The sequence below is a fragment of the Diadema antillarum genome, unplaced genomic scaffold (genome assembly GCF_040938485.1).
Source record: "Diadema antillarum isolate AM-2024a unplaced genomic scaffold, OU_Dant_1.0 seq00000263_RagTag, whole genome shotgun sequence".
Taxonomy (NCBI): domain Eukaryota; kingdom Metazoa; phylum Echinodermata; class Echinoidea; order Diadematoida; family Diadematidae; genus Diadema; species Diadema antillarum.
In genome coordinates this window covers 1,713,117-1,727,807 of record NW_027271301.1, presented here as the reverse complement: position 1 = coordinate 1,727,807, position 14,691 = coordinate 1,713,117, and positions in this window count along the sequence as shown.

The following is a 14,691-nucleotide window of genomic DNA, read 5'->3' as shown; positions in this document are numbered from 1 at the left end:
TTCCTTTAATTCTACCCCTTGCCCACTCATAGTGTGTAGGAGTTACTGTGAGCTTAGATGGCCAGTCAGATTGTTGTTCTGTCTGTTGCAAAATATTGTTGATCAAATTTCTCCACAGTTTTTGAGCAGTTAGCCTAAAATTTGTACATGTGACCACTTATACCAGTACATTTGCACATGAGCAAGACACCTTTTTTGGTCATTATAGAGTAATGTGTTGCCACCATGATAACCAGAATTTCATGAATATCATACCAGAATGCATATGATCAATGAAGTGTGTAGTTGTGTAAGACACCTATAGTGATTGTCAAAAAATGTGTTTCCATGGCCTCAGCATATTTATAAAAATCATAAAAAAGATATTGTGGGGCCAGCTACTCTCAGTTTTTGAGGGTTTTGATTGGAATTTGACACATATGATCACTGTATTATGTAGTCGTGCAAGACAACTGCATTTTTAGCTCACCTGAGCCTTAGGCTTATTAGCTGTTATGATCGATCATCGTCCAATGTCAGTCGTACATTGTAGGTAAACTTTTTACATTTTCAGCTTCCTCTTCAAAATCAAAACAGATTTTCACCAAACTTGGCAAGAACATTTTCAGCTTCCTCTTCAAAATCAAAACAGATTTTCGCCAAACTTGGCAAGAAGCATCCCAAGGGTATAGAACTTTAATCTGTTCAAATTGGCATAATACTACCCCCCCCCCCCCCAACAATGAATCATTTAAGGATCTTCTCAAGAACTAGAAGCTTAGTTCTTTGAGTAAGTATGTGGTGACTGTTGTCTCAAGTTTGTTCCTGGCAGATCCAAGGGTGGCCCCATTGGGGCTTGATCAAATCATCTTCACCTTCTTTGATATTTCTAGTTGGAATTCAAGTCTTAGCAATCTTCCATCAATTTTAGCAAGTATTTTGCAAAAAAGAATACAAGTCTTGCCTCATATTTTTCAATAAAATTTTCTTGTAATGTAAATCTGTATAGATTATTTTGTTTTGATTTGGTACTTACTAGCTCATGTTGAATAAGTTTGTTTTTTTTTCATTAAATTGAAATGTTAACATAAGAGGAATGGATGATGATACATATTTGGGTCAACAAAGTGTCTTCTACTTTTTTTTAATGCCTCCGCCACGAAGTGGTGCCGGAGGCATTATTTGTATTTGTATTTATTCATTATTTAATGGGATGTAGAAACAAATCAGGAGACTTCATACTGAGTGGTAATGCAATGATCAATTCATATGTATATCCTTTAAAAAAAAAAAAAAAGGAAAAAAAATAAAAAAAATAAGATAGAGATGAATTAGTATGCTTAAGACTTAATTCTCTGCAATAACTGTAATGATGGAGTTACCTTTGCAGACAAGGAGATTTCTGAAGGTTGATGGTTGCATGGATGTGAGGCCATGTTTCCTGACTTCATCTTTCAGAGTTTGCTTTTGAATTCAATATATTTCCCCCTTCGTAGATACCTTACCCTAAATGGTTTCTAGGAACTATTGCTACATGCAATCCTCCATATTTCTTATCAAGTTTACAGCATAGTTTGTATGAGGAGTGAATTGAATCATGATGCTAGATGATTTGTGGTGGGCTATCATGTGCATACGGGTACAATTACCTGATGAAAATAGAGAAGGTTTGTTCCATGAATCATGCATTGTTGGAAGGGGAGGGGGAAATTACAGTTCTTTTGTTCATAACTTGTAACTACTTAAGGAGATTTATTTATAGTTTCTTAATGTGAACTAGGCCAGGGGAGGGGAACGTGGGAGGCTCCCTCTCAGCATTACATGCGATATGTTGCCTTCACAAAAAGCAATCGCCTTGATGTTTCATGACCTTTTTCCTTTGAGTCTCCGCATCTTTTGAGACCAAATTTGCGACACCCGGTGCACAGTTTCGAAGTTGTTCATAAATGTGTACATGCATGTCAGATCAAAAATTGCTCAAAAAAGTAAATTCATGAATAGTTTTAATGCAAAGTTCACTTTTAGTCAAATTTCAGACAAGCATAATTATTTTTGCTTTTATTGATTAAAATCAATTAACAGCATATTTTTTATGCTTGTAACAGTGCTGCCAATGAGCTTCATCGAACGAATAACAACCAAGTTGAAAAACAAAGAAATAAAAAAACCAATAAAATGCTTCAGACATTATTTTTGATGGCACAATTTTTTTTTTTGCTTCCATTGCTAAGAACACCAGAAATAATATGTACAACAAAAATATGCCTTTTTGGATTTTTATTTAGTGATTCATAGTGAAAAGTCTGATTTCATGCGTACATTATGCATATGGTAGCATAAATCATATTTAAAAAGATAAATTAACTCACCGTACTGTAGATAACATCTCAGGCAATATGTGTGTCAATTTCCGTCGCGATCATGCAGTCAGTAGCTGAGATCTGGAGAGCCCACACAGCTCTATCATCATCCTTAGATAGCCTGGCCTAGTTGGGGTTCATTGCATGTGATCACTGACATGTTCACTCCCTATTTGTTCTTGTTAACCTGCAGTAATGCTTCAATATAAGGTAATATGAACACCAGAATAGGTTTGGCTTTATAGGTAAGGCACAAGCCAAGCCAAGTGTGGATAGTTTTTTATCATACATTATTTACAATTGTCAAATGATTGGACGGTGCTAAATGGATGAATATCTCAATCAAGCATGTATGAGTATTCAATTTCTCATGAGGTAACACTCATGAAAGTATGTTTATATAGTGTAAGATATGTAAATAGTGTGACTGTATATTGTGATGTATATAGCAGTAATTAAAAGTTTTTATACATGTGTAGATATATTTTTCTCCACATATCTTTCAGAATGGAAAGATTTAAATGGTATAAGTGCAAATAAACTGTATGCCATGTCTGTATTTCTTGCCAATGGAAATTATCATTTTTTTGTTCATTCAGTGTGCATCTGTACCTGCATATTAAAGGCAAGTCATCAGTGTAACCAACTTCTTAAAAGTGATTTGTAAAGATTTATTCCTCCTTTGTTATTTAATTTTTTTTCATGAATTTTCCTAAGACCATGTTTACTAAATTATTACTCAACATTGATTAACCCCCCTTTCACAAATCACAATGTAACTCTCTGAAGAGAACCATTTTAATTTGTGTGGCTTTGGGTGTATTACATTACAAGACTCATGCGCAATTTTGCAAAACGACAACAAGAGCTGTATTATTGTTTGCGTATTTCATTCTCCAAATGCCTGTCCCAAGTCATTATCCAAGCATGATATAAAAAGTGTTGTCCAGCTACAGCCGGCATGTTGCTTTTCAGAGCAGCATGAATGATTTGGAAGATTAACTTCCTTTGATTATAATTGATCATTCCAGTGATATAAGAGGGTTGTATCATGGTGCATATGACCTTTTCTTGATGGACCAAGAGCAGAACTTGAGCACACTAAACTCAAACAGATGTGAAATTTATGCATGCTTTACTGTGGAAACTGAGCATGGCTGTACATAGGGTGTTATCAAGCACTCTCAGCCTGATTGAAGTCCGATTAGGATTTGAATGATTGGAACAAGACACCAATTGATATCTTAAGTAATTTCATTTAATACTGTACCCCCATCCCCCCCCCCCAAAAAAAAATAATAATAATAATAAAAATAAGAACAAACAAAACAGAAACAACAACAAACAAACACAAATATGTATATATAGATTAACAATAATGGATAGGCATTTTACGAGTTTGGACTGTAGTCTAGCACTTGCAAAAATGGCAAGTTTCGTTTTGAGTCTCTCTTCTTTCTTTAAATATTGTGACTGCATGAATGTGACTCAAAAGATGGAAAGGATATTGCATCTTCATATATTTGTCTAGTGAACTGAGCAATTCTGACAAATACTTGATAACTGTTCTGAATTGATCCAAAGCATGAACATATTGAGTGGCATTTTCTTCAGGTGCTTCCTATGTATTAAATAATTCTGTGAAAAGGATAGCTGCCAATATCATCTGTAGAAAATAATGGTTGTCTGTAAGACACCAGTGGTTGTGTGTGTTTGGAATTTCTCTACACTTTGTCTAAGATGACTCTGTGATCTTGCCAGAAAATGCAGCATTCAGCAATTTCAGTGACATTCTTGGAATCTGCCACATAGAGAGGGGTTCTATGGAAAGAAGAGTGGGGAAGAGTCTTGCTGAGTGCATGGCTGGCCCATGACCATCTTGCATGGACATACCCTATAGCCTTCGGTTGCAATGAATGATTCTGTCCTTTAAATCCAGGGAAGCCTTGTTCTCTCACCTTCACCTAAAATGTGTATGCAGGGGGCTTTAACCCTTCATTTCATGGAGTTATGATTAAACTGCCATGTAGATATGCTAGAGTAATGAAAGAGCTCTGTGAAAATTCATGTACTTTCAGAGAGTTTGACCCGCATCCTCCAGGTTCTAGCAAGGTAGAAATCTTCTCACACATCCCCATGGTGTCCACTTACATTTCTTTCTTTTCTTTTCTTTTTAATTCCGCAAATACACATGTACCAGTTTTAAATCAGAATGATGTCAAAAAGCTCATACTACCAATGATTACCACAATGAAGATGACGGTGAATGAAAGATATTCACAACAATTTATTCAGATCAGTTCAGTTTTAATATACTGAACAGAACTGAATAAACTGTTATTTGATATCTTGTATTTATGTTCCTCATAATGCTTCTGATCTTGTGTGAAGATGTTTACACATGAGTTAAATACTGAAAAAAAAAATGATTTTTTTTTTTTTTTTTTTTTTTTTTTTTTAAATGACATTGTGGTTCTCTTTGCTTGTTAACGGGGGGATTGCATACAAAATGACCAGGTATTCTAGATCATAATATGAGTTGAATTATTTGTAGTGACCCTGCTTTGGTTTTGGTATCCCGAAGTACTTTGCCAATGATAAATGCAATCTTCAAAGTTAGCATGGACATGCTCATTGCCTGCAAATATATTTATTGAAGTGTCACATAAATTGTGTCAAGCTTGTGAAGCATTAAACTAGCATACAGATTCACATTAGCATATTTTGGCTTTTTTTTCTTTTTTTTTTTGGTACACCAAAGAAAATGTGCTCAGAATACAGTGAATCAAAACATTAAAAAGCTGTATACACTGTATGTATTTTTAGGAATATGCAAAGAACTACAGATTTAATCACCAAACATGAAGCTCTTTGATGCAATTTAATGGGTTGTTTTTTTTTTTTCTTATTTGGTCATCTCTTGGCATTGTCAGCAGCAAAATTATGTATGTTTGTAGATTATATACATGTATCTTGCTCTTTCACCAAGCATAACCAACTGGGAAAGAGGAAAATGTACATACTTTGCCGCAATGAGTCTATTTGTTAGGGATCCTAAAGAAGGCTGACATGCAAGTATACACCTGTGTATATTTGTTGTGCAAATGTTTCTTTCTTTTGAGAAATAAGTTGTAAATAACTTCCTGTACAACAGTGTACAGTACCAGAGTGAATTTCATATATGCCTTGATTTTTCATGTATAGACTTTTTCATGTACAGACTTGTGACTCTTGTTGATAGATTTATAAGAAATGGAAATGTATAAATGTCTGGTAGAATTTTTAAAGTATAGAAATAGAAATTCAGTGCATAGCTTTATGCGCAAAATGTATAATTGTAACCTTTTATGTGAAATAGTCAGTATAACTATCATGATTTTGTTACTTCGATTTACATGGTGTACATGTAGCACTCATTTGTATTTTCTGCAAACTGAAATGTGACGACGTAGTGATGAGTGTCATTTTGTGTTGATGTGTTATGTTGCAACTTTTTTTCAATTTGTCATCACCCTACATTATTTTTAATCAGGACTTGGTAGTGCTGGAATTTCAATTTTAGGCCACTGTAACATTACCCATGTAAAGTTTAGTGGTACTATTGAATATGATTGTTTGTCAAATTGTGACAATGTGCAAGATTTGAAGACCATGCGTGCAACTGTCTCCTAGACTAATGTACTGCTGTTAACTAAGTGTTTTCATATTTCAAATTACTTCTGTACTGTAGGAATCAATCATATGCTCAGTGACAAAAACAAGATGTGACATATTTTTTGAAGTCAGTGGTGAAGTGTTTTGAGCTTCCTTTGTCTGCGGTCTTGTTTGAAAACATTCATCATATCTGATTGGTTGTAACCCAAATCTCATGGGCATTAGCTCTCCTTTTTTTTAGTACACATACACAAAAGAAGTGTCTGGTTCTTGAACACTGTAGCTATCTATTCAGCCACCATTTGGACTGATGTGTTTGTGCATACAGTGGACTCCCATTATAACGAAGTCCTCGGGACCAGCAGATTTCTTTCGTTATATAGAAATTTCGTTATAACCGAACAAATAAACAATAAAAATACATAGAATGGATAATGATGCGGCCTGAATTTTTACTTTGTTGTAACCGGAATTTCGTTATAACCGTGTTCGTTATAACGGGATCGTGTACTGTATTTTGTCATCCAGTAATTGCTGTCCTTTCATTGAACTGACTCCTAAAAATATTGTGGGGTTTAAAAATACAGATGTACTTGAACACATTTGATAAAATGTGTGACTACATACAACCACCTGTTCAAGGATTTGATTTTAGCGAACAATGTACCTTCTTTGCTTTTCTTAAAATGTTTTTTTTTTAATGAGACTTCTATACCTTGTAGCTAGCAGTAATAACTTGAATATTTGATGGCTGATTGGCTCGCTCTTGGCTGTTACAGTAGAAACCACAACAATTACTACAACTTGTAGTAATTGCAAACCTCTTTATGAAATATGCCTCTGATAATTATAACTTCTTGCATGGTTGAATAAGTAATTACCCTCAATATTTCACAATCCTTTCTGCTGGTCTTGTCTCAATGTCTCTTTACAAGAGCTCAAATTTCGTATCATGGTACCAGTATATATGTATTAATCTCCATTCATTGGACATCAAGAAGCATTTTATTTGATATTTTGTGATCCGTGTCTAATAATTGGACTGTAGCTCCATGCTCAATTGCAACAGAGGTTTACTGGGGGAATAAAAAGGTAACAACAAAGTATAGCCAGGGTAGTTTGGTAGCAGCATTTGACTGATTGTGAATTCTCTGCACATAGTGATATATGCAGCATATAGCAGGCCCTTCAGTGTGTTTCAAATTTCTTTGTTAAAAAGTACCTTCATTTATACCACCTGCTTTGCTCTTCATGTGCTTATCATTGAAAAGCAGTTCATCTTTACTCTGTGTAAAGATGTAGCTTAAAAGTGTTATATTTTGCATGCCAGTTACCTAGGTTGTATAGATTTCTATCCACAAACATTAAGATTTGGCAAAATGTAAAATATACTGTTCATTCTTTTACAACGTATCTCCCTGTTTATGTGCTCTCCTGCCTGTCTTTTCTGTCCTTTCGCCCTCCACAGCTCCTTCCGAATTGCTTCAAGTTTGACAGCACAACCTGTGTCAGGCCGAACCCTCTTAACATGCCAGACTTAGTGGAGGACAAACACTACTTTTGTTCCAATGTGCACCTTTTTGTCAATCTCTGAGCAGTGCTGTAGAAAACAAAAACAAAGAAAAGGAACAGATCATAGTCTTATTTCAAGTTGGGTAATGATTTTGAGTATTTTTATTTATGTATGCTTATGTTGTGGCCTATGATGTATAGTATTATTTGTTTTTTGTTTGTGCCATTTGTTGTCATAAGACCAGTAGGGCTTGAATTCTTTTAACTTGGCATCACTTTTTGCAGCGTCATTTGTCGAATGGTTGTGTGTAAGAAATTGCTCACATATTTCATCTGTAGGGCTGTTAACTTTGACTTGCAGACATGTTGGGAAAGTGAATTAAACTGCATCTGTGCAGAAGATACATCTGCTTTCAAAATGTTTGTTTGGTTTTCCCTGGATTAAGTCATATGGAATGTATTACCCATAGGAAAAGGCCTGCAGCAGATTGCTGCCACAACCTTGTAGCAAGACAAGCCAGTTGGAGGTTGTGGCAGATTTGCAGCGACTTCTTTTTTTAGATGTTCATTACACGTACCAGATCAGCCAGTGGGAGGCTGTCAAGGATCCGCATCTGTGTATTTGCATTAGACTACATGTCCAGATACATTCAGCAGCAATCCTGCCACAACCTGGTTGATGATAAAAATATACATTGTACCATACATTGTGCCCAAATAGGCATTGGGATGAGCAAGCCATGTACAGTGTATTCTACTACATAAGTATGCTCTTCAGATCACCATTTATAGGAATATTTAAAAAAAGGTTAGTTTTTCTTTGATTTCAGCTGAATTTACTACATGTAATTAGCTTATTTGAAGTTAACTTTGAATTAGTTCACTGGTCCTTCACACTGCCAGACTATAATTCACCTTTGGAGTCTGTTACAATTTTCTTATGATAGGAGACTTCAACTGCTGTCAATAGTGACAAAGATTTTGATTGGAGACTGCTCACCCTATTTAGAGTAAACATTAGAAGAGCTAATCAACCTTGTTAGCAAAGGCCATGCATTCTCTTTTTAAATGGACAACCTTGTTATGATTGGTAGACTTAAAATGAGCCAAATAATGTTCAGTTTGGACCAAGCTGAATGCCATTGCATACATGCCCTTACAACTGGCAAAAATTACTTTTAGAGTGTGATGGTATGAACTAAGTTGCATAAAGTGGTAATTTTATGATTACCTTATTTTTAGGAATGGTTTTTGACAAGGACAGGAGTTCTGAAGATTAAGGCAAATGAATCAGCGACAAGCTGTTCTGTAGCAACCTTTTTATCAGTCTGCAAACTTCCTTGCCGCACCCTTTATTCTTAGCTGGGCCCTTTTTTGCCAAGAATCCACAATCTTTTCACTTTGAAGAATGGGAGATAAAGAGAGCTTATGAGTTAGTAATAAGTGTGGTGAGGTTTGAAACAATAGACAATGTGAAGTTGAGTTTACACATCTAAAAAGAGATTGTACATACACACATACATTTTTTTTTTGTTTTTCAATGATATTTTATTGATTTCATTCAAATCAATCATAAATCAACCCATTCTGGGTGTAACATGAACATAAAGACGGTACAAATGCCATTCAAAAGACATATATATATATATATATATATATATATATATATATATATATATATATGTTGATAAGGTAGTCCACGTGTTGGCAAGATAAAAAGATAAGTAACAAAGCTGCAACAAAGTTCATGCTGTATTCACCAACGGTTTATTTCTTCACACAAATTTTCGGGCGTCTCGCCGCCCTTTCTCAAGTGTTGATACTGAATATCATTCATAAGTCTCTGCCCCCAAAAGGAATACAAATGTAAAGAGTTGAAAAATTGATCTATTGGTTAGTGGAGTTTGGGTCTGCCTTGACTGCTATGAAGTCTCAGTGGCTGAGCGGTTAAGACATTGTCGTTCCATGCCTTCCTTGCATTTATCTTAATAAATATTAAGTATTACTGAAGTGATACAGGTACCCTTGTCTAAAATAAATGAATAGAAAATTCAATCATCTTACCGTTATTCTGAGTTCTAAGTGTTGTATCAACACTTGAGAAAGGGCGGCGAGACGCCCGAAAATTTGTGTGAAGAAATAAACCGTTGGTGAATACAGCATGAACTTTGTTGCAGCTTTGTTACTTATATATATATATATATATATATATATATATATATATATATATATTATCATTATTATTATTATTATTTGATCCACGTATTGACAGTAATAGTAGAAGGAATGGTCAGAACAAACACATTTTCGGGCATCCTGTCCTTTTGTCAAATGATTTTGATATACAAAATCACTTGACAAATTGACAGGGTGCCAAAAAATTGTGTGTTCTGTAAATAAACTGTTGGTATTGACAGAATGATACATTTCTTGAGTTCTGTTCTATTATTGAATATGTATATGTAAATATATATATATATATATATATATATATATATATATATAAATTTATTTGTATTTAAAATGTATATGTATGTATATGCGGGGCTCCACACTAACTTTTATTTTTGGTGGCCCGATCGGGCCACCAAAATCATTGATTTTTATTTTTTGGTTGCCCGAAAGTAAAATCTGGTGGCCCGAAAAAAAAAGTCAAGAAAAACATAAGAAAAACTAAATCGGTCCTACTAAACAGAAAAATAAATATTAAGTATTACTGAAGTGATACAGGTACCCTTGTCTAAAATAAATGAATAGAAAATTCAATCATCTTACCGTTATTCTGAGTTCTAAGATTTTGCAAATAGGCTTATAGATTATTATAAAAGTTGATGCCTATTTAGGTGGTCAAAACTTACGTTTGAAATGAGAAAGTGGGAGCATTTGCAGACATTTGTAAACATCCGACATTTGTTTTAGCATTGTAAAGAGCCGAAAGTTACCGTTATCATTTCTGATTTCCGAATGTCAAAGCAAACATTCGACATTTATTTCAGCATCTTCCGGAGCTGAATGTTATCCTTATTCATTTCCGAACATAAAATCAAATATCTGACATTAATTTTAGCACCGTACGGAGGTGAATCTTACCGTTATTCATTTCCAAAAGAATATAAGCAAACATCCGACATTTATTTTAGTATCATATGGAGTCAAATATTACCGTTATTCATTTCCAAACTTAAAAGCAAACATCTGACATTTATTTTAGCATCTTACAGAGCCGATTGTTACCGCTGTACATTTCCAAAAGTAAAGGCAAGCATCAGACTTTTTTGGTGGCCCGATCGGGCCACCAAAATCTTCATTTCTGAAATTTGGGTGGCCCAACGTGCGTTTTTGGTGGCCCCGGGCCACCGGGCCACCGTTAGTGTGGAGCCCTGGACTATTTGAATCTCATTTAATGAGCCAACAGCTACCCGATCGATATACCTTCAGCAGTTTACATCTGCACACAAAGGGCAGTAGTCATTAGTGGATCCAGCTGAGGCACGCGGCTGATTATCATTCATAATCTCTGCCCCCAAAAGGAATACAAATGTAAAGAGTTGAAAAATTGATCTATTGGTTAGTGGAGTTTGGGTCTGCCTTGACTGCTATGAAGTCTCAGTGGCTGAGTCATTGTCGTTCCATGCCAAAGAATCAGGGTTTGATTCCCTGTGGATGCCAATTTTTAAACTTGTGCCCTTTTCAAAAAAGAAAAAAAGAAAAAAAGGAGGATAAGTACCAGGTAACAGGGATAATAATCTCAAAGCTATATGCACTGTTTTCTCTTTCCTCATAATGCATGTATATATATATATATATATATATATATATATATATATATATATGGGGCCTATAATATTGATGCACACATACACATACATCTTTTAATTTCATTCATTTATGGATAAATAGAGTTACCATATCAGATTATCCTTTATCATGCATGTGAGTGCGTATGAGAAGAATAAATGCCTCAGCTGTGCACAAATGGAACTAGCGCTTTCATCCTTGGCAACAGGAATATTACTGATTATACTTATACTTATTAGCAGGACACTCTGCGTGGCACCCTGAGCTGGGAGCCCAAACAGGGAATTGCAAAAAGAGGAAGAAGTAGGGCCACTTTCTTCCGTGTACTTATAGAGGACATGTGCCTTGATATGTAGTATTAATGACCCGAGGACAGCCATAGAGGCCATGGAGGTGCAACTTCGTTTATAGAACCCGAGATGGAACAGGCTGAAGCTAATACATGCCTTCGAATTAGTGGTTAGTAGTAGTAGTAGTAGTAGTAGTAGTAGTAGTAGTGGGCCTATTCTTATAAAAAAAAAAAGAAGAAGTTGGGCACAAGTTATGCCACTCCTGTTACAACAATTAAAGTTCTTGGGATTGGCAATTTTCTTTCGTTAGGCCTTCGATCATCAAAATTTCGTTGACACTGAACAAATATCAAAAGTATTTAATAGAGATAATTATATCAGTGGTGTTTCTACGGGGAGGGGGGGGGCGGGGCGGGCGGGGTGGAGGTGTAGGCAGTTTAAACCCCCTCGCTTTGTTGGGTTCTTTTTTGTTTTTCTTCGTTGTTTGAGGGGTTTACCCCCTCCTCGTTTTCTTTCGTCTTTTTGTGTTTTGTGTGTTTGGTATTTTGTTTTTTGTTTTTGTTTTTGTTTTTTGTTTTTTGGCTTGTCAGCAGATTTGGGGAGAGATCAACGGCAGCAAAAAAGTGTGAAGACCTTGTTTTTATTTTGTTTTTTTTTTTGTTTTGCTTTGTTTGTATCCTTTTTTTTTGTCATGAACCATTGTCATTGGGTCAATTACCCCCTTCCTGCCCCCCCCCCCCCCCCCCCCCCGGGCAAAAAGCTAGATCCGCTCCTGCATGATTAAAGGGTAATTTGGGGGCCTGAATCTTCATAACGGGAATTTCGTTGTAACAGGAGTGCACTGTAGGCTCTAACTTAACATGAACAGTTGTTTGATCCAGACGTCATCTCCAGGGACATGTGTGAGACAGCAATTACTAAGAATTCTTTGGCCTAGTGTCCCATGCGAGACCCAGCTGGTATGTTCGAACGCTTTGCGTCGCTGTTTATAGTACAGTCATAGAGATGTATATATCTCTATGAGTACAGTAGATGTACACAGGTGTCGCGCCGTGCTTCTGGTCGGGCGAGCGTATACACGTAGGGCTAGTACATGACTGTTCGTCTCCGGCCGGCGTTGACGTTGTATGCACATACGGTACCGTATCACTCAGACCGCTGGCGGGGTTTAGTGATCTGCAAGGGGAATGAATTCCATGACGCCCACCCAGACAAACGTGAATTTGGACGAATGGTCTCTGTGAGCTGAACGTTCCGCCAACCCCGCCCTCTCGATCTCGTATCCTTATTCATTATCAGATACATCACGGAATAGCGTGTAGGGTCATGCGATATGACTTTGCTCTCAAATTCTTCATGACGTGGTAACTGACCGTGGCTAGCTCAGATCAGCCAGCTGTCTGCTTCACCGTGTTGCACTCGCATAAAATTTTTTAGATCTGTTAGACTACAGTAAGTGTTAGTGAATTTCTTACGGAAGTGATTTCATTTTTTTTGCTGAGATATCTAACGTCAGACCGAAACTTGCAAACGCACCCTAAATTACTGTTTTTGGCTAGCTAGGTCCCTGACGTGAAATTAAATCGACGACCGCTACCCAAATAACATCACTTGTTTGACAAAATTATTACCAACTGATTAATTTACAGACTTGTGATGTGTATCACTTAAACAAGAGATTTTTACCGGTAGCCTATTAAACGAAATAGTAACGTTTATGTTAGTGGTTTAGATTGGGGACTTGACAGGGTGCATCTGAACGTCTGTAATCCAGTGCAGAGAGGAGTTTGATAAATGTTGGACATTGTTGGCATTCCACAAATTAAACAACAGGTTGTAGAGCTTAGAGTAGGCCTACCGTAAAGTACCGTTGGTACGCCATACGTGTACCGGTACCTATACCCCTCAAATTATCAAAAGGACTTGTTCTCCGTCGCGTTGTTCATCCATTCATCTTTGCTTCTTAAGTTCTCATTTTGGGTCTCTCTGCGTCTCGTCCGATGGTATGAGATTTAACATTCTGGCCAATTTTTTTTTTTTTTTTTTAATTATTTTTTTTTTTTTGGTGTGTGTGTGTGATTTGATTTGTAAGCCTTGCATTTTCAGCACCGGGCAGTATTTTGGGGAAGAGTTCTGTCTATAATGAAGGTAGCTTGGACAATTTATCTAACGTTAGTTGCCCTCCTCCTCCATCAGTATCAATATATGGCAATCAACTATACAATACCAGGGTCGGATCTATACACAGCCCAGTCGCTGTGGTTCTGACAGTGTCTGGTCGGGTTAGGTCGGATCCAGAAAGGGGAGGTTGCCTTTACAAAATTAAAGGGGGGTGCATACCCCCACATTTTTTAAAAGATTTCTTTTGTTTTAACAAAAAAAAAAATATAGAGGGGGCACGCGCCCGCAGTGCGTCCCCCTCTGGATCCACCACTGAACACCAATTTCAACACGTGAAGAGATGAACATTTTCTTCTTTTTCTTTTTTTTTTTTTTAAAGGCCCTACTACTACTAAAATAGGCCTAGTTAGGTTTTGAGTGTCAAAATATTGCTACTGTTGCCTGGAATTCTTCATCCTTCCTTCTTGAAGGAGATTTGCCCTTCCAAAACACAGTACATTCATAAGACTCGAGCTAGTAAGCTGCCAGCTTTCTTCATTCATAAAAAGTGGGATTCCTGATAATTTGACAGGATATTCTTTACCATTTCTTTTACTTTAACATCACATGTCTTCTTCTCAGACGTACAATGTATCTCTTAGAAAAGGCAATATAGTATTACCACATCAGATGTTTAGTGTGACAGTAAAGACCATAGCTGCATCCTAGCTCCGCCTAGATTCTACTTCAGCAGTTGCTACAGATGTATCAGGACTCTGTTCTGTGTTCAAACATTCCTAATGCTGAAAACCATAGTAAACAAGTGTTCATAATCTTGAAGGTCTGTTCATACAATATTTCGAGAGTCTAGTGACCTGTGTTTGTACCAATAATGCAGTTCCTTGGGGAAAACCCAACCCCAATAGGGTGACTATAATCAGCAGATTTGAAAAATTAGGCACATATTAGTACTTGACAGCATCTCCTTCTCCCCCTCT